Source organism: Neofelis nebulosa, chromosome 5 (genome assembly GCF_028018385.1).
Source record: "Neofelis nebulosa isolate mNeoNeb1 chromosome 5, mNeoNeb1.pri, whole genome shotgun sequence".
In the NCBI taxonomy this organism is placed as follows: domain Eukaryota; kingdom Metazoa; phylum Chordata; class Mammalia; order Carnivora; family Felidae; genus Neofelis; species Neofelis nebulosa.
Window position 1 is genome coordinate 132,208,002 of NC_080786.1, and position 21,977 is coordinate 132,229,978.

At 34.8% G+C, this 21,977-nt stretch overlaps 1 long non-coding RNA gene across 2 annotated transcripts in view; it reads left to right on the plus strand.

Annotated features, from left to right (window-relative positions):
- Window positions 1-21,977, plus strand: part of LOC131512712 (uncharacterized) — a 478,301-nt gene that overhangs the window by 37,766 nt on the left and 418,558 nt on the right. The window lies entirely within an intron of this gene.

Here is a 21,977-nt window from a genome sequence, read left to right on the forward strand (position 1 = left end):
ACCATTTTTGATACAACTAAGATGAACCATTTTTAACATGATTTTTAAATGCCTTGCCATTTTTTTCATGTTTGCCAATATCTAATTTATATGCTTTATGCATAATTGTTAGAAACTTTGTTTTTTCTTTATCAGTCTTACAGTGTCTTTAATGTTTATGTCCACAATTTACAGCAACACATGGAATGAAACATCTTTGCTTTGTTCTTTCTATTTAAGATGATTTATCTCAAGCAAGCTTTACATTATTAGTGATATTAAGTTTCATTAAATGGAAATTTCTTTTTCATTTTCCAGTTATCTCATTTTACAATGTCACTATTGTTCTTGCCCTCATTTAAGCCAAATGAATTATACTGGATATAATTGTCTTAAAACAACAACAACAAAAAAACAGCTATGGATTTAAAGAGCAATATCACAAAAGACCTTGTCTCATTATGCCACCAGTATATTATGGATGAAAATATCTCACATATGATAATGTAGTAGGCTCCTACTTCCTAGGGACATTAGCATTAAAATTAAATATGGAAGAAATTGATTTTGAGTGTTTGATGTGAATTCCAAGGTTTATACTGAGCATTTTAAGCTATTGCTAGAAGTCATCTCTAAATTGTAAATCAAGACATTGAGGTTTCTACTGTGTCCACTATGGTAGAGGTTCTTGAATAAAAGTGAGTACAAGAATCGCTAGAATAAATTATTTTAAATGAGAATCCTGAATCTGACTCTCAGAAATTGAGATTTCTAAATAAGTTATTTTTTGAAGATTTTATTATATATTTTAAGTAATCTCTACACTCAGCATGGGGCTCAAACTTACAACCCTGAGATCAAGGGTCACATGCTCTACTGACTGAACCAGCCAGATGCCCAGAGATTCTAAATAAGTTTTAAGTGTGTCTTTTGAATTTGATTTCTTAGGAACAATACCAAGTGATTCTGATATAGATAATCCATGGACCATATTATTTAAAATATTGTTTAAACCATACATTTTTATGCATATAACTTTTTAAGTGTTTTTTTTTGAGAGAGAGAGAGAGAGAGAGAGAGAGAGAGAGAAAGCAGGGGAGGGACAGAGAGAGCGGGGGACACAGAATCTGAAGCAGGCTCCAGGCTCGGAGCTTTCAGCATAGAGCCTGATGTGGGACTTGAACCCAGAAACCACATCATAACCTAATGCTTAACTGACTGAGCCACCCAAGTGCCCTGGCATGTAATTTTTTATTACCACAAATTTGCATCTTTTAATTAGAAAAACATCATATAAAGAAACTCTAAAGTCTCATCAAATCACATACTATCTTTTAAGGAATGACATCTTCAAAAACAGATTTAATGACTGCTACGTTCTTGAACTCAAGCACCTGTATTTCTGTCAGCAAATTTTGCCATTCTCTGTTACTGTTTTAGGACGTATCACTGTAGATTTTCTGAGGTGATTTAGATTTTAATCATGCTTTCGTTTTGATACCATAAATAATAGAAGTATCACAGAAATTTTAGCTACTTTTAGAATCTAAACTAGATCTCCCAGACTTCCACTCATAAAAACATTTTTTCTTCAGGAAAATTGTCCCTCTTTCTAGTTCATAAATTATGGTTGCAATAGTTAGACGTAAGCCACTATAGCAGCATAATATTTGGAGCTTAAAGATCCTCAGTGGTAACCAGAACCTTATGACAAAGATTTAGGATCTAACAGGTGGGTAATAGCAACAAAAAACAATGACAGAAACTTCCATCCCTTGATAATAAAAGTTTTTCTGATAAGAAACTTAAAAAAAAGCCTTATGTTTTAGATATGCATACTGAGATGCTTATGGTTAAGAACAATGGGATGTATGGAGCTGCTTCATAATGACCTGGGTGGGTAGGGGAATGGAAGTAGACTGGGTAGAAATGGAAACATAACTGATCATGAAATGATTATTGCTAAAAATGGGTGATGGATACATGGGAACTTATTTCATTATACTATTTATTTCTGTGCATGTCTGGAATCTTTCATAATAAAATATTTTTTTATTAAACACTACACCTTAGAAAATGTTGGTCAACATGGCCTACGTTGTCTGAATATAGGATGCCCAGTGTTGTCAATCCTGGAAATAGTCTTTCTTTTTCTTTCTTTCTTTCTTTCTTTCTTTCTTTCTTTCTTTCTTTCTTTCTTTCTTTCTTTCTTTCTTTTCTTTTCTTTTCTTTCTTTCTTTCTTTCTTTCTTTCTTTTCTTTCTTTCTTTTGTTGCGGGGGTAAGACATGTTAATGAAATATTGGTGTCTTCACCAAGAGGTAGGACCTAATGGTTCTGTGGAAATAAATATATAGACCCTTATTTACAGACATGTGTATAAATAACCTATGTGCATACTTACAGGATAGCCTTTTTGAACTTACAGCTGTGTATCAAAGTTAGCCATTCTTAGTAAAGCCTGTTTCAACAGTTTTGATTTTTTTCAAGTGTACATTTGGGTATTTTTCTTTTGATTGCTTAAAGAGGCATGTACTAAGCATGTGAATAAAAATATGAATATGTGAATTCCCTCTTTATTCAAGTGGGGCACATGTACTATTCTAAAATATCACAGAGTGACACTAAATCATGTTTAAAAACAGCGTGTTAATTCGGAATTTGTGTGCAAGTAATAGAAGATCCTACTACAGTGGCTTGAACAGAAGCATATTTACTTGTCCGACATTACAGGAAGCCACGGGGCTAATATAGGGGCTCCAGGATGCCCTTTAGATTCCAGGCTCCTTCTTTTTTTCTGGATACATTGATGTCTCAAACTCATCAGGGCTCTGAAAGGAAAAAGTGGGAATTAGTGTTATGTAGATAACCAGAGCTATCTGCTACAGCTGGTGTATGTACAAAGGAAAAATGTATCCAAAAGTCCCAGAACAACTGATAAAGACATAAAGATAGCATTCATTAGATTTTGGTTGTGTGCAGCCATTTAACTGTTTGGTTTACTGTATTATTAGAATACAGTCATGAGTCTTCATGATGGCCCTCTTACCCATAGATCACAATAAAACGGGTGCTAGTAGCTGCTGTCGGATAAAACGGTCTAAACTAATGGGAAAAGTGAAAATCTTGAGTTAAATCATGAGAATATCATGGTGGGTGAAAGATGATGACAGACCCACACAAACTGCCAAAGTTTTTATTACAGTGATGAAAACCGCCCTTCAGGGTGGTAGCAGTTAGCAGGAAGATGATCACTGTGTAACTGACTTCTGTACCATTTTTTATCAATTTAAATATACAACTGACTTTGAGAAGTCATGAAGTCACAAGTGCCCACATCTCAGCGACTCCGATGTTTTATCCTGTCCAACGGCAGACAGGTATTAAAGTGCTGAATCATGGGAACCCTCAGCCGCCTTTTCTCCTCACAACCGTTGGTACCTCCAAAATTGAAGTGTTTCTATAGTGGTCTGGGGTGAGAGGTAAGGGAGGTAGCATGGAGAAGGGCTTCAGTGCTAACTCACAGAGCTTCCTCTGGCAACCCCGGAGGACTGGGCAGAGGTCGGGGTGAAACTGCTCCCGGGCAGCCTGTTGGAATTCCGATTAGTCTGAAATTAATTCAGGATGAATATTGGTTATTACTTTTATACCATAATGTAGTTATTTTATAGGTTGAAGTGTTTGTTCCTAATCCCAGAAAAATCCCCACCCTGTATTATAGTGAGAACATATACTGATTCTGAGGAAAGTAATTAACAAATCTCTCAAGAGAGACTTTCACTATAAAATGTAAAAGTAATCTTGCAGGATGCATAAGTCAACATTACCTGATAAATATATTACACAACAGTCTTAAATATTTAAATAAGTGTTAGTAATACTTTGGCATACATAATGTCTGTGTTTCTTATATTCTAACTTTATTCTATAGAAAAGATGAAGATTTAGAAAAGGAGCTCAAAGGAACATACAATTGGGATATATACACAGGGTTTTAATGGAAAATGAGCACAGTAAATGTGGAATATACAACAGACCATTAGGAACATATAGAATCCATTTCCTAGTTACATATTTACATTACAAAATGGAACAAATGATAGTATTTTTCCATTGTTTGAGTGATTTCTTTTTATTTAATTGATTTTTCTTTTGTCTTTGCTATCAGTTTGTCTATAGTGTGTAGTTTATTACTTTTATGGAGCTCGGATTTTCCAACATAATAGTTGAACTTCTTTGCCACAATTTTATATTATCTTATTTCAGGCATATATATTTGGATAGATGATAGATAATTTTTATGTGTATTTACATCATTTTTCCCCTATGTAATGAAACAGTATTTTATATAACAGCTTTAGGTACTCTATAATTATTATTCTGACTAGAAATGTCAAGCATTTTAATTTGAACATATTTTTAAAATCATTTTTCAAATGCATATATTTGTACTGATCCCAGAGTGCGCAGATTTTCTCCCATGTAGCTAATACAACCAGGCTAGACAAGAGCCATTTCATGGCACAACTGGGTTGCTTCTATTATGTATTTTGATCAAAGATTTGAAAAAAGGTTTCAGGGTTTCATTTTAAAACTCTCTTACTGGGGCGCCTGGGTGGCTCAGTCGGTTAAGCGTCAGACTTCAGCTCAGGTCACGATCTCACAGTCCGTGAGTTCGAGCCCCGCGTGGGGCTCTGGGCCAATGACTCAGAGCCTGGAGCCTGCTTCCGATTCTGTGTCTCCCTCTCTCTCTGCCCCTCCCCCGTTCATGCTCTGTCTCTCTCTGTCTCAAAAATAAATAAACGTTAAAAAAAAATTAAAAAAAACCTCTCTTACCATTGTGGTAGGACAGTTCTAGCTATTTTTCTTCACTTGATTGTTACTAACTAATGCCAAGCTATTCCCTAGACTAATAAGGCACTATTGGGAGTTACGTGAACTCTTGAGGCTCTAAGCAAGGTCAGGAAGAGCAGCCTGATGAATTAAGAACAACCACTAAGTTTACTGGGGACCAAGCGAGGAACAGCAGTTTTGTTGAACTGCTGTCATTTCTACCGTTCTTGAAGAGTACTAAAAATCTCTCTCTTTGTCATGGTGTATGCTGTGTAAATGTAATATCTGTGGGTCTTTTCAGCAAGTATAGAAAACATTGGAATCTGTATTTCTCTCAGGAAGAATTGTACTGCTTTCTTAAAGAATGGGCTGTGGGGTGAGGTGAAGATACCCTCATTAACTCTCTCATGCACAATGGCGGTTCTAATATTAAAGTGATCATACATGCACAAACTGATGAAAGTCTGGAAAACTCACACATATTCAGGGATGTTAGAATAGTTTCAAGCAAATGTGACTTATTTATCTAATTCCTTGTGTACCATAAAAAGAAAAATGAACCAAGTCTTTACCCTGAAGAGTTTTTCAATTCAAAATATATAGTATTAAAAGCTATGAACTAGATACAGTTATCACCACTGTTGTTTTGATGTTTCTTTCCATTTTTTCCTATGTCCTGATTTTATAATTGGAATCAGAGTGCACAAATAATTTTATACATTTTTCCTATAAGAGGGACATTAGTCTTTAAAAATTTCACTCCATTTGGTCACTGGCTTCCATCTTTTTACTGCTATGTAGAGCATTTGCATGACTCTGATAAATACTTATGTACAGGATGAAAGAAAGGAATGTGCATTTCTATAAACTGTGTCAATGATTAAGCCTAAAAGAAAATCTTCACTTCAAAACTTTTAACCCTTAGATTTTTTTTATTTTTATAAAAATAATTATTAGAAAGATCCAGAATATTCCGCTTGGTCCAGCATACCTCATTGTAAGTTTAATGTATTTTAAATATGGTGAAAGTTTTTGTATGACAAATGCTATAACATATGACACTCAATAACACGTTTTGGTATTTTTATCATATATATTATATATACATATATACATATAGGATACTTATCTTCGTATATGGTACACATACAGATACCACACCAGTGGTGTGGTGTGGGAGGGTATGTATGTATGTATATAAAGACAGAGAAAAATTGTCCATAATGAATATTGAAGTCCACTAAGTAAAATAATACAGTACCATGATGTAATGATATAAAAGTAACAAGGAAAAGAAATTTAAAATTTTATTTTTTAACGTTTATTTATTTTTGAGACAGAGAGAGACAGAGCATGAACGGGGGAGGGGCAGAGAGAGAGGGAGACACAGAATCGGAAGCAGGCTCCAGGCTCTGAGCCATCGGCCCAGAGCCCGACGCGGGGCTCGAACTCACGGACCGCGAGATCGTGACCTGAGCTGAAGTCTGACGCTTAACCGACTGAGCCACCCAGGTGCCCCCAAGGAAAAGAAATTTTAAAAAACAAAACAAAATTAAAAATAAATAAAACCCATTACATACTTCTGCATATTTGTGAATAACAAATACTCTCATTATATGCCAGTTAAAAGTAGTAAGATACTTTATAAACATCATACATATTATATTTAACTTTTTTAGAATACAGGTTTCAACAGATAATAGATCTTAATATGACCTTTTATGGAAGTTCAGTTATTACTGGTCATTTTTAGAGTACCATCCAGAGAGATTGAACACTTTGCCATAGTTGATTTAAATTATGATCAAAATTATAAAATATTATCTCTGTGAACTCTGAAAAACTTGTATATACTAGATTCGTCACTGAAATCTATTAGAAGCCCTGGACTATTTGTAGGTCTAATGTGAATTGATATACTGGTTCAATTAAACAATATGTTAATTTAGTTGCTGTTCCAAGCCACTGGGATTCATATTATTATGTCATAATATTTACAATTAAATTATAGTATATCCTTTGTGATAAAAATTAACTAAAGTGCATTAGACTATTTCTTTGTTTTATGTTTATTTATTTTTGAGAGATAGAACACACAGGGGAGGGGTAGACAGAGAGAGAGAGAGGGAGACAGAGGATCCCAAAGGAGGCTCTGTGCTGACAGCAGAGAGCCTGATATAGGGCTTGAACTCACGAACTGTAAGATCATAACCAGAGCTGAAGTCAGATGCTTAACTGACTGAGCCATCCAGAAGCCCCAAACCTTTTTTGAGATTCCGAAAAGACTATACATTTCTTTGTTTTACATAATTTAAAATAATATTAGTGATATTAATATTTGGAGCTAAATTCAAATCATTCAAATTGTATCTAAAACATAGAACTGCTACATTATTTCTTAGTTTAAACATACTTTTTAAAATGTGACAGTATTAAAAAGTAACCTAGACAATGCTTTGGAAGATCTGTTGCTTCTGAGTTTATTTCCATTTTAATAGATCATTTGAAATTGTTAATTATCAGCTTCCTTGAGACAGGAGGTACAGTCAAAAACATCACAGGTGATTTCCAAGTGTAAAGTAATATAAATAATTTGAATTACACCACTCCTTGAGAAGCACAGTATATATCATGTAACTTTGCAGTATAACTTTCTTTTGAATAGTATTTTATCATTGCGTTTGTAAAACATTTTAACCATGTGAGCTAAAAATAAGATGTTAGGTACCAATTTTTAAATCACTGGGGAATATGTATTTTCAGAGGTCAATAAATCAAAATAATTTTCCTTTCCAATTTTCTTAAACCTAAGTAGAGAGGAATAGACAGACTCTCTGGCAATCACTCCTTAGCTCTTCTCTCTGTTTTCTTGGAAGCACAGTCGCCCAGACTATAGCAGCTGTAGCTGTAGGCTCTGTAGGACAGCTTTCCGTAAGGATTCCACTGATATCCTGATTCACTGTCAGGTTGAGAGACCTGATGGAGATACTTGACATCTTTGCAAAATTTCAGTACTTATCAAAGGCTTTCTTACTGTCACTAGAACACCTAAGTGTATTTCAGTTTACATCTATCTAGGATGATCTGAATGGCAATTAATGGCTTCACAATGGAAAGTTTTGTGATTCAGACTTAGATTTTCACAGACATGGGTTGTTGCATCAACATGGCTATTCACACAGTAGATACCTTATTGTACATTATTGCCATGAAGATGTTAGATCTGTTAATTTCATTGAAAAAAATTTCAGAAATAGTTTCAAAAAACTGCAAATGCAAGTGTTTATCCATAGAATAAATAGAATTTATTTCACTCTTTTTGAAGATTTTGTAGGGCATGGAATTCATTCATTATGTCCTATCCTGGTCTTGGACTCCTTTCAATTTCCTTAAAGGCAGAAGGTTTTTAGAAAGAACTCACTTGAACATTTGATGTTTTGATTCCTTAAAAATGGTTCCATATGAATGATTATGTGATCCTATCCTCTTATATATTGGAATTCTCCTAAAATATAGTTTTCAAAAGACATGAAACTCTTCAATTAAATCTTCTAGTTAGAATTTTAAAAATGTTGATCTAAGGAGCAAATATTTATTAAAAATATTCTGCCATTTTCTGTGTGTTGTGTGTGTGTGTGTGTGTGTGTGTGTGTGTGAAGTGAATAAACATCAAAAAATAAAAAAGGGGGGGCACCTGGGTGGCTCAGTTGGTTAAGTGTTTGACTTTGGCTCAGAGCCTGGAGCCTGCTTCAGATTCTGTGTGTCCCTCTCTCTCTATCCCTCCCCCGCTCATCCTCTCTCTCTCTCTCTCTCTCTCTCTCTTTCTCTCTCTCAAAAGTGAATAAACATCAAAAAAAATTTTCAAAAATATTCTTCCACTTTATTCTTCCATAATTAACTTTAAGAATTACCAAATATAACTTAGGGAAAATTGTCAGGAAAGATATTAAATTTTCCAGTTATTATTTGTTATGATGATTATATGGAAATTGTATAGGCTAACCCATGGGACAGTTCATCTTTGTTGCTGGATGTTGCTAAGGAGTTTCTACTTCATTAAAATGTCTTTGAGTTTCCCCTAAGTCTCCTACAGAAGTATGCTGGTAGATGATTTTTATTATGCTATCGTATAGAAATTGTAGAATACGAAACAGATATTGTTAAAAATAAATAAAATAAAATAAAATAAAATAAAATAAAATAAAATAAAATAGGGTTGGGGGGGCGCCTGGGTGGTTCAGTCAATTGAATGGCCAACTCTTGATTTTGGCTGAAGACATGATTTCAAGGTTGTGAGATTGAGCCGTGTATTGGGCTACATGCTGAGCTTGGAGCCTGCTTAAGATTCTTTCTCTTTCCCTCTGCCCCTCTTCTCCACTCTTGCTCTTTATCTCTAAAATTAAAAACAAACAAACAGATATTGTCTCCCTTTTTTTTGTGGAGAGAATAGAAAAATAGATATGTATATAGAAATAAGAATATTAAATAATTCAGAATTAAATGGAAAATAAGTCTAGTTCAATCAATACACCTGTATTGTTCACTGATAATGCCCATGCATTGAACCATCTCTCTCCATCTCACCTGTCTTAGGCTGCACAGGAGCCTGTTCTCAGCTAGGTTCCTTATTGGAAAGGAACCTCATCCATTGATTTAAATTAAGCCAGTGATCCTCATCTGGAGAGTGTGTTGTATGACTTATAGCAGTCACGATATAGAGAATTTCTGCTGTAGATAACCATTAATGATGGAATTACACCATGTCCCTTGGGATTGTAGGATGGAAAGAGATTAGCATTAGTCACTTGTAGTAGCATCAAACATTGTCCTCTAGGATTTTTATTTTTATTTTATTTTATTTTATTTTATTTTATTTTATTTTATTTTATTTTTTAACGTTTATTTATTTTTGAGACAGAGAGAGACAGAGCATGAACGGGGGAGGGGCAGAGAGAGAGGGAGACACAGAATCGGAAGCAGGCTCCAGGCTCTGAGCCATCGGCCCAGAGCCCGACGCGGGGCTCGAACTCACGGACTGTGAGATCGTGACCTGAGCTGAAGTCAGGACACTTAACCGACTGAGCCACCCAGGCGCCCCTCTAGGATTTTTATTTTGATAGAGAGTTACTGAATAAAAATACAGATCTCTAATTCTAACCCAGTGGGCTAAATTTAGAATAGAATTGCAAGGCCGTATGGCTGCTTGAAGAAGGTTGGCATTTGGGAGCTGACATTGCATCTTGGTGTTTGTCCCAGAGATCATGGCAGGTACATGCTAACTTGATTACGTCATGAGACTTCTGGGCCAACCACTACTCCAACTTGGGTATAGAGACAAGACATGCATATAGTAGGATTAAGTGCAACTCTTACCTTCATCTCCGTATATTTTCAATTCAAATGTTAGTCCTAGGTAAGCAGAGGTTTTGATCATCTATGTTTTATGATTAAATACCAAAATTCTTTCTTTCTGTCTGAAAGATTCATGACCTGCCAATAAACATAGGTTATGATGCATGGCCTACCAATAAACATGGACAATCTAGTGGTGGTAATTTTGATCTAATATTCTACCTTATTCCTGAGTTGTTTAACTCTGTGTGTGTGTGTGTGTGTGTGTGTGTGTGTGTGTGTGTGTGTGAGATAATTCTACCATAATGTTTGCTATTTCTATTTCATTTCCCAACATATTTATGTTTGTCTCTAGTTATACATATTTAGAACATTCTTTTTAATACCTCCAGTAAAGACATAAATACATCAGTTCCAAGAGCCTTGCTTATATAGAATTTGTAATAGCATTTTATGTCAGTTGATACTAATTTTTTAAAACCACTTTTGCCTCAAAAACATTCTTTTTAGATAATTTGGCATTTGTTTTTAACATTGAAAGCTGAAGAAATTTGAAATCATTAGCAAAATCACTTTCCTTTATCTGGGTCTTCTTCAAGCTGCATTCATGCTGCCTAAAACACATTAATAGTTAACCAAATATTTTAACATTTCTAGTTTATGCAATGGGTGAATTTTATAAAAAAGGGAAAGCCAAAACTTATTCTCTCTATCATTTGGCTTCATTTATTATAAAAGATTGCAAAGTAATTGAAGGAAAATGAAAACTAAATGAAATAATTAAATAAGCAATCTAATTTCTAGGTGTTAATTCAATTCTATGTCTAATCAATTTTCTGTATTTTAAACTTCATTTGGTTTCTATCTACTTCTTGCCTGCAGGCTTAGATGTCTCAAATTATGGGATGGATATATCCCTGAGTACTTAGCATGATGACACAAGGGAAAATGCCACTCAGAGAGCTACACTAATACATTTAACAGTTATTCTGTTATTTGGTTGTTTCAAACTCCAGATGGCCATGCCTAGTTGATTTGATTGTCTTTGTCTGTAAGTTAGAAATCAGTACTGTGAAATAGCATGACCAGAAAAGGATAAATCTTGATTTACTAAGATGACCTTATTGCTTCTGAGGTATTTCTAAGGGAAAGAGAAGGGTGGTGTACCAAAATGGACACATTGAGCAAGGTAAGTGAAAAATGTTTTTAATGTATCTTAGGCAGTAAATTAACCCAAATGGACAGATACAGAATATATTGACATTTATATTGATGCAGTTACCAAGTTTCCATATCTTCTACCAGCACATTTACAAATCGAAAAAAAAAATACTGAACTTGAACTGAAGAATGAATACATTGAATTGACATGTAAAAGCCTTTTCTATAACCAAGGAGTCAATTGTCAGTTCCTTCTTGAGTGATTACTTATCTCTAAAGCTAACAGAGCAGCTTTTGAAGCTGAATATACTTTTTTAAGGCAGAAAATTTAGTAAAAGCACATGGGAGGTTAACTGCTACCATTATAACCAGTATCCTTCTGCATAAATGATCAAGATATGAAATTTACAGTAATTATTTTTAACAGTTACTGTCAGAAAGGTAGGTTCAAATATGAATAAGCAACTTATTAATCAGCTATTCATCTCTGGCAAGTACTTATATTTGAATAAAAATTAAAAGTTTTCTTTTTAATTTGCTTTTGGCATGCCACTTAAAAAATGGACAAACCTCACAAGTCCTGATGGATTTCTTGCTAGGAGATAAACTCTCCATAAAATTCCACTGTAGCTTTTTGCATCCTTAAGTTCACATGAAGCTAATATTTAAATTAATCTTGACAATCTTATATTGTTCCTTTTTTAAAAAATTAGATATTTAGAAGTAATTTTGGAAAATTTCAACTGCTCAATTCCAAATATTTCTGCTGACCAAGTCTATACAGACTAGAGGACAATTTTAAAAGATAATCACTAACAGATTTCTTAAATATTTCCTTACCACAGATTGTCTTATGATAAAGCTAACGTTTACAGTTGAGTAATGTTAATGTGTTCACCTTTTTTCTCTTAATCCAACTGCATAAAACATGTATGGAATTGTGGCTCTACCTGTCATTTGCAATATATCTAGTATATTGACCAATATTTAAGTGGTGGTCTGATTAACTGTACTAAAGGCATGTGTGTGTGTGTGTGTGTGTGTGTGTGTGTGTGTGTGTGTGTGTGTGAATAATCACTGCATCAAACTCTTTATAACACCAGCCAATGACTTAGTTTCTTTATACCTCTCTTACCATTAGAGACTGTGCTCGTACCTTTACTTTTCTGTGCCTATATACCACCTCTCAATTAGGTTGTTGAACCTGGTAGCATCTCCTTTATCGATACCTTGAAGATGGATTAAGTGAGGCTGGATCTGTATCTGTGGGTTTTGCCTTTAGTTTTGTCAAAGACCGCTGCCTCTTTCCTTTTGGGAACCTGTGCCATTCAACGAAGAGAAGCATGAATAGTTGTGCTACCCCACCCCCATATGCTGTTCCTGGGTGATGTGGGGTTTCAGTTACTTATTGTCTTATCATTCCAGGGATAGGTAAAATTTGTTTCCCAATCATCTTGAAAACTTACCAAAACCCTTACTTCCATGTGATATTTACACATTTATTTACTTTGAAAGGGCGTTATAATACTTCCATATCTGATACTAAGCTTTTGCTTTTAATTGTGACAGTCTGAAAGCTTATTCTGAAAGCTGCTTCCAGAGAAATCTAATTATTCTTGGTTGGGAATGTTCTTCTGGTGATACTGCTGGCCTCTTGGGTACTAAGCATGTCTGTTGGTAGGTTGATTCATAAGCACAATGAGCTGTTTTGTCACAGGTTATCCATTTTGTCAGACGTGTTATTTCATCCTGAGCTTTAATGTGGACTGTCATGTGCCTGGGCAAGTAGCTGAGAAGTGGTCTTATAGCTTGTCAAAACCATAACACCCTTTGAATCAGAATACATCATTTTCAAATCAGTGCATGTAAAATTAAAATGGGGATCCCAACAAATCACAGATGATTCTTCCGTCCTTATTTAATAACATGGGGTCCAACGTATGAGCATTAGACTGCCATAATCAGCCCTTGCAAATCAGTTAAATCAACTGCGGGACATGGGTTCTCACGGGGCAGACTCTGCGACCTGTTCTTGTATTGGGTTACTGTGGAATGAGTTTGAAGAAAGCAGTTTGTTCAGATGACAAACTGCTGAATTGTGACAAAGGCAGGAGATTCTTCCTTTTTCTTCCCTTTTTCATCATATCTCCAGTTTGCCTTTCTTACTCTCCTGCCTTGTGTGTTAGTACGTCTGTTAGAAAGGTGAACCTGTAATTTCAGTATAATTCATCTTGATACGCTAACATAATTGCGTGTGTTCTACAAATTCAGAAGGGTTGAAGATTAGAATCAAAGTTTCAGCATCAGTACAGCATCAAGACCAGTCTTAAAAATAGCTCACTTCCTTAACTAATTTTTAAGTAAACGTTGGAAATTAAAATTAGAAATATCATGCCAACATGGTATTCCTTTTAATTAATTTTTTTGATATTAGCTAATTAAAGGTCAATTACAGAATTTGAATTAGTTGAGAGCACAATTTAATATTTGGAGTTTTCTTTTAAATTTGTTTTCTTTTTATTTGTCTTGTTGTTTTCTTTTAAAGTGATTATATATATTTATAGATGTGTATGTGTGTGTGTGTGTGTGTGTGTGTGTGTGTGTGTGTGTGTTTATCCAAAATCATCATGGCAATAAAATCAAGCCAAGTGATGTTCGAATCAAAATAAAGAATGCAGAAAAAGAAAGACCACAAAGGGGAAAATAATGGCAAGCTTGCATCTATTTAAATATAAACCTAAAACTTAGCAACACACAGTAATATTTTAACAGAAACAACTAAAATGTTAGAACCAAGAGAAGGTAAGTTAAGCATATTCACATTAAAAGTTAGGAAGTAAGGAGAGACAAGATTGGCACATTGAAACTGCTAGTATCTTCATATTTCACAGTGAAGAATCAATCATACTGGATCACACCCTTTCATGTAGTTTTTCTAAGAAATAGTGGCTTAACATATTTGACCATTTTATTTCTTTTATTTGCTTTTTCATAATTTTATTCTTAAACAGAGGGATAAAATGATTTTCTTTAAGGAAAATACTAACACCAGATATGCTAAGATATTACTGGTGGTTGATTCTGGGTAGTAGGGATATGTAAGATATGGATGGTTTCTTCACTACTTTGTACATTTCAGTATCTTTCTAATCTTAGAACATAAAAACTTCTAAAAAATTAAGAAACGCAAGATATTGTAAAACCTGCTATTGACAAGGAACGGTACTTCCTAGACAAAAAATATTTGAACAAATTGTTTCATAAAGTAAGGTTACATTCTGCCTGTTAGCCAGCAACTCCAATGTTTCCAATCCATCAGAGAACCAATTTTGAATCTTATAAATGAGGTGGAATTTTCCATGAGAACAGAATTCATTAGAGCAGTATCTGCATTCTATGAAAGCATCTGGTAATTTTGGTCATACTGTCCTGTGTTCAGGCTTAATTTCCTGCTGAATAATGAGGCTGAGTTTTAAGAATAATTGATATATCCTTTATTGTCCATAGATTTTTGACCAGTAAAAGTATATTTTCATTAAAGGACTAAATAAATTGCCTTGCTATTGTGTCAGTTTTCAAACTTTTCTGAGATGTTTAATTTTTTTTTTCATTTGGAAAAATAAATATCACATTATCTTAGAATAAGTAAGTCCATTTAACTTTATAAGCAAAGCCTCCAAAAGGTCCCATATATATTGATGCCTGAGACGGGAAAGTAATTGTAGGTGTCATTTCCACCCCATTTTCTACATAATTATACTATCTGATCAACATGGTCTAATGTCAAAGAGGAAGAGTAGAGTTAGCACTCACAAATGAAAAATTCATCAACCTTATTGACTTTGAGGTAAAATCTGGGAAGAAAGAGAATAGAATGAAGTACATTTTAGAAATAGAAGTGCAGTAGTAATTGAAACATATTTTTAGAAATAACCATCTTCAGGGTTTGCATAGAATGGTCCTTTTTGTGGTTTGTTGACTTGTCATAAATATATTAATGAACTGGTATATAGCTAGCTAATTTAGAATCAATAGACTGTTACTTAGTGAGAGTAGTAATTGTATTATCTTTTGTCCCAGTTCTTTGTATAGTTCCTTCGTGTGGTGGGGCATCACCACATGTGAAATCATGGTTTGTGGAAGTTGGAATTGACTTCAGTGAAAGAAAAGATCAATTCTAGTGCAAGATTGCTTATTATCTTCAAATTGTAAGCAAGTCAGGAAACTAGCCTGATCCTAATCCACTGTAGTTTAAATGGGTAACTGAAAGATTGTTATCATAGTCTATTAAAACGTAACACATCATCATGCCCAGTATTAAACATTTTCTTTTATTCCATTTGTAATAATAACAGAGATGAGGGATGTTTCTTGTTAGTCTCTTGGACCCTCCATAGGTTACTGAAACTAAGTCTTAATTATTTCAGGTCATAAAGTGAAGAAGGTTGATTAATTTTTTCATTTTTGAATACCATTCTCCTCCTTTTCAACATTAGACTATGTTGATGAGATAGTTTATTATTTTAGAAAGGGTCCTTGATCTGAAGTAAGGGACTGTGGGTTTGAAGGTTTCCTCTGTCCATTTGTAACTTTGGAGAAAGGTTAAGTGGGCCATCTGAGCTCTTGGGATTTGTTTCCATTTGTAAAATGAGGATGATATTATCTGCCTTTTGCAACTCTTAGGGTTGTTACGATAATTAGGAAGAATTAACAAATGGATTGTGAAAAATTACACCCCAGTGTGAGGTGTTCTACTAATCAGTGGATCTGTGTAAAAACTAATTTTTCTAATTTCCAGGATTCTGTTTCACTAGTCAAATCTGTTTCCACTTTCCTTTCCCCCTCCATTTGGTCACGTTCTCACTTCGAGACTCACATTCTGTTTATTTGCAGAGGTGTTCCCAATTTAACTCTCTTTGTTAACAACCCCCTCACCCCACCCCCTGGAATATCCCTATGGTATTTTCTCTAATCATTTTTTTAAATATAGTTTTCATTGGGTACTCCTCCCATGTATTTTTAGGTGAAGTATTTTTTGTTGGGGGAGTCATTGATTACTTTTAGGTAAAATTTTATAAGCTTGTGGGAGTGATTGGATAGGAACCAGTCAGTCAGCCCTGAAAGGAACTTTATGAATGGATAATGCAATATTCCCTCCCTCAAATACAAGCATTGTGCATCTCACATTTAGTTTATATTGATTGCTCTCTGACATGGAAATAAGCCAATCTTCATATTATGCAGGATTCCTGTTAGGGGAAATATCAAGAATATAAATCTTGTGACTTCTATTTCTGTGCTTCTGTCCAACCTGAAGTAATCCTAAGCAGGTTTTTAATTAAAGTAATGTGAGCCATTGAGTGTATCACCCCTTTTATGCACGATCAGGTTACCATAGCATATATTCTAGCTCTTTGTAAACTGGAATTTTATGGATGGGTAATAAAACCCTTCTTTCCAAGGTTTGCAATTTTATTTCCAGCTTCAAAAAAGCAGTGCAGTTTTTGACAGCGCTTATATAAAAATGTGTAAAGTGTGAGTAGTTCACATAAAGATATTTCAGGTAGGGTTTGCAAATGTGGGCTTTTCAGCTCCTTTTAATTTTTTAGCTTGTTTAGAAAATAAAGTGATACTATCTTTTTCCTACACAATTTATGTTTAATATAATTTTAATTTCCCTATTTTGAAACTTAAGACTAAATTGTGGGTTCCAGCAGAAAGATTTGAGATTTTAACCAATATTTCATTGTACATAGTTTTAAAACTCTCAGTCTTTGGAAGGAAGCTTTGAGACTATCACTATATGTTCCTATTATCAAATGTCAGCCCCACATTATGCATGTTACTGTATGTAAGCACCCGTGGTAATATATGGTAGGACTTCTGAGAGTGGTATTTGGAGATAGACCAACCTCCAACACTTACTGGCATTATGAACTTGAACAAGATAATTCTTTTTTAAGACCCAGTTTATTCATCTGTAAAAGTGAGAATACTTATATTACTACTTTCCAGTTCTTAAAAAATTAGAGATAATGCAGTTGATGTGAATCCTGACACAAAGGAAGCACTCTAACATGTTAACTGTTATTATTTTTCATTCAAATGACTAAAAACCTTCCCTTTTGCTCAGCTCTTAATAGACCTGAAAAATATGAGAAGATGATTTATGAACTTGAGAACTACAAGATGGTCTGTGAATGGACCAAAGTTTTGTCTATGGTCTTACACCAATTAAGGAATTTTTAATAGTGCTTTGAGCTAAGTAAGATTCTTATGCCAGGTCTGCCCATATCCCAGATTGGTTCAAGAAATTTCTCGCGTATTCTTTTTGTTCTGCTATAGGACCTTGTTATTTTTTCTCTATAATGTTCTCTTTCCTGGTTGACAGCTGGTATCTGGTCTGCTAGGCTTTTGAATGACCGAAGGCTTACCTTCGTTCAGAATTAATTGGCTGAAATTGTTATTTGTCTTTTTTTTTTTTAATTATTACTATTATTTTTTTTGAGAGAGAGGGAGAGACAGTGTGAGTGGGGGATGGGCAGAGAGAGAGGGAGACACAGAATCTGACGCAGGCTCCAGGCTCTGAGCTGTCAGCACAGAACCCGATGCGGTGCTCCAACCCACAAACTGTGAGGTCATGACCTGAGCCCAAGTTGGATGCTTAACCAACTGAGCCACCCAGGCACCCCTTCTTCTTTTGCTTTTAAGTTTATTTATTTATTTTGAGAGAGAGAGAGGCAGAGAGAGAGAGAGAGAGAGAGAGTGAGAGAATACCAAGCAGGTTCCGTGCTGTCAGTGCAGAGCCCAGTGCCAGGCTCGTTGATCTCACTAACAGTGAGAGTCAAAATCAAGAGTTGGATGTTTAACCGACTGAGCCACCCAGGTGCCCCTTCTTTCTTCTTCTTTTTTTTTTTTTTTAATTTAAAAAATTTTTATTTATTTTTGAGAGAGAGACAGACCATGGGTGGGGGAAGGGCAGGGGTGGGGGGACACAGAATTCAAAGCAGGCTCCAGGCTCTGAGCTGTCAACACAGAGCCCGGAGTGGGGCTCGAACCCATGAACTGTGAGATCAGGACCTGAGCCGAAGCTGGACACCACCCAGGCACCCCTTCATCTTTTTATATGATGTATCCTTAGAAAGCTTTGTTGAGTTAGAATGACCAAATACAGTTCAAAATAGCATTGGTACCTTCAAATATTCAAATATTTTCTTCATGCTACTTTATATTTAAATATATATATATATATATATATATATATATATATATATATATCATAATATAAGTATATATATATTTAAAATAAATAGGAGTCTACTCCTTTTTATATATGAAACATGCCATATATATATATACATATATGTGTGTATGTAGTAGATACCTGCTGATTTTAAACAAAGATTTGTATTTTAAGAAGGAATTTTCTTAAAAACTGATTTTTTTTGACAAAGTGTAAATCATTCTTACAGTTTTCCGTGATGCAGAGCTAAATGCACGTGTGTTCAGGTAGAGATGCTGAGTGACGTAGAGGAATAATGAACTCTTGGCTTGAAGGCGGAGTATTTGCTCTGTAGGCACAGATGGCATTCCTTCTCAACTTTGAACTATGATTCAAATCTTTTCATTTTATTTTTTTATTTATGAGATAGCCTTATCAGCCTTGACACCCAAACACTGAGAGATTGGACACAATGTGTGTTTGATTTTTCTTCAAGTAAGTTGGGTTGTTTTTAATTTACACGGAATACTGTAGTCTATATTACATAAGTGTCATAATAACAAAGTTAAAGAGTTAAACAAAAGTCACTCGCCTCAAACTTTCTTAGACTATGTCTCAAAATTGTATTTTATCGTAGGATTCTTCATCAGGTAGCTAATTCTTGGGGAACTGAATGGTTTGAATGAAAAGCTGTCTGAATGAATTAGGGACAAGCTGTCTATAATATTTGAGCTTGGAGAAGAATTTTTCCCAGTGAAGAAAGGGGAAATGACATTAGAGTGACAAAGACCATAATGCAGTAGTTGGGAGATGGAACTAGAGAGGAAAGTTCTATCAGCTAGAAAGTTTCCAGGTTTTGATATTAGAAAGCACACTTCATGCTGCCTGAAGCAGCAGTTATAAAGACACCCACATACAGTGGATCAAACAAGGTAGAAATTTACTTCTGTTTCACTTAAATGTCTCGAAGAAGGTAGGTTGTCCAGAGAAGGTAGTTGTCTCTGCTCAATGAAGACATTTAAGATCCCAGATTCCATCTGTCTTATTATCCACCATTTTCCAGACTGTATATAGCTTCCTGAATTGTCTGTATGTAACAAAGGTAGTAGAATATAAACAAGAAATAACCACTGTTTTGTTTGTTTGTTTTCTTTTGTTTTTTGGCCTCAATTCAATTTTTTTTTCTCAAATGTTTCCTAGGGAATGTGTGTGATTTATTCATTAGTTTCTAATCCTTTGGTGTCAGGAAAATGCCTTAAGTTTATTCTAGCACTTCTCTCATATAGCAGATCCTCAAAAAAAGGTGTACTTAGTAAGGAAGATAAAAGAAATGGTAAACAAGACATTAAAGACTTTTATGCAGGTTTGGAGTTATAATTTCATTGACCTACAAGGATTTAGCTAATATTATGGGAACAATTGTAATTCAAAAAGGAGAGTCCCAAGAACGCAGCTTTCAGGGAACAGTCACTATCTGGGCTAAAATAAAAGGAAGTAAGTGGAAGGATTGTGTTACAGTTACTGTCCTAAAACATCCAAACTAGGAAAGTAATTTCTTCATTTTGATAGCAGATATGAAGTACTGTTGGGTGGACTTGGGCATTCTGCACTAGGTATTTGGAAAAGCAATTCGTAGGACCCTAACTGGATTTTGGAGGGGGGGGGGCTGGAACAGAGGTAATGTCAAAAGAAACAAAATTAGAAAATCTTATTAATTTGATTTTCATTCAAGGAAACCAAGTGTTTATAAAATAAGTAAAAGTTGAATTATGTCAGTCATCAAATTTACAATATGAAAGGAAAGCATAAACATTTCCATTGAGGAGAAGGCAAATTAATTTGGACTTTTCCAATATTAGAGGGAAAAGAATAATAAACAGATCATTGTCTTAAAATTATTGCTAGTATTGTTATTGTTCTGAGTAGAATGACTGCTTATTCTCTATGTAAATAACCAATGAGGGTACTTAAAAACAGGAAGTCATGGGGCACCCGGTGGTTCAGTCAGTTAAGCTTCCGACTTCGGCTCAGGTCATGATCTCACCGTTCATGGGTTCCAGCCCCACATTGGGCTCTGTGCTGACAGCCTAGAGCCTGGAGCCTGCTTCGGATTCTGTGTCTCCCTCTCTCTGCCCCTCCCCTGCTCAGACTCTGTCTCTCTCTGTCTCAAAAGTGAAGAAAACATTTAAAAAAAGATAGGAAGTCATTGTTGAACAAGAAAAGGCAAAGTATGTCTATGTGTATATCTTCAAGCTTAAAAGGATGTATTTTTATAGTTAGGAACATTGCCTCTTACCATGTATGGAATGGATCAAATAATATTCTAAAATCTATGCCAGTTTTTTAATTCTATTTGAAAATAAATTTTGCACCATATTTGTCAGTTATTTTTGTTGAATATCTTCAATTCTAGGCATTTCTTTAAAATGTTAATATAGATATGTAAACTTTGATGTGGGAAAAAGTGTCCACTATTTGGATGGCTTTCATAAACTCGGTATTATATATGTTAATCCTGTCAACAGCAAGCTAAGGGGGGATATTGAGTCTCCTTTTCTCATATGAGGATTTTTTGCTTTTTTACATCCAGTGAAGGAATTTGAATGAAAATCTATGCAGCACCTAAGTCCCCAAACTTCTGTTCTCTACTGTGTTACAGAGTTCAGAAATCTGAGTGATGCTTGTGCACGTACTTATATTGTTATTTTATCATATAAGAGAGTTGGTATAAAATTATTGACTATGAGTCCTTCCATTCATTCAGTGATGTGTTTTTGACTATATTAATAAAATATTTGTTAAATGACATTTGAGAGCCTTGCTACACACTGAGGATACAGTTGTGAGCAAAACACCTGTGATTCTCACCTGCGTTTACTGAATGGCTCTTTGGGGGTCACTTGGGTTATGCACTAGAGGTGAGTAGAACACCTAAAGCAACAAGTCAAAGTGGATGATGTCGTTTTTTTCATATTATTTCTCAAACGAAAATTAAATGTATCTTCAAATAAGTAGATCTGTAATGGTGGCAAGGAATATGTTCTCATGAAAAAACACATAGCATATTTGCTTTAGGTCCCAAAACATCAATCTTCTGGGGGAAAAGAAAGGTTTTACTTCACATCCTTCCACCTGCCTCCCACTGAGCATGTACGAGGGGGTGCATGAACCCCATCAGAACACAAACATACCCAGATGGACAATGTTTCTCAACTGAAACATGAAAGGACAAAATTATGCCTGAGGATCAGTCTTTTTGAAAGTTCAGTGCTATTTTTCAACTGGTTAACATGATTATATTCTGTTTTGTTTTCTTACACTTGGGGATTTTCAAATGTAAAGTCCCTCTTATAGTATGTCATTATAGTATTACTTATCACATGTCTCATTACGGTTATCACTAGAGATTTTTATGACATTCCAAAGCTTTGG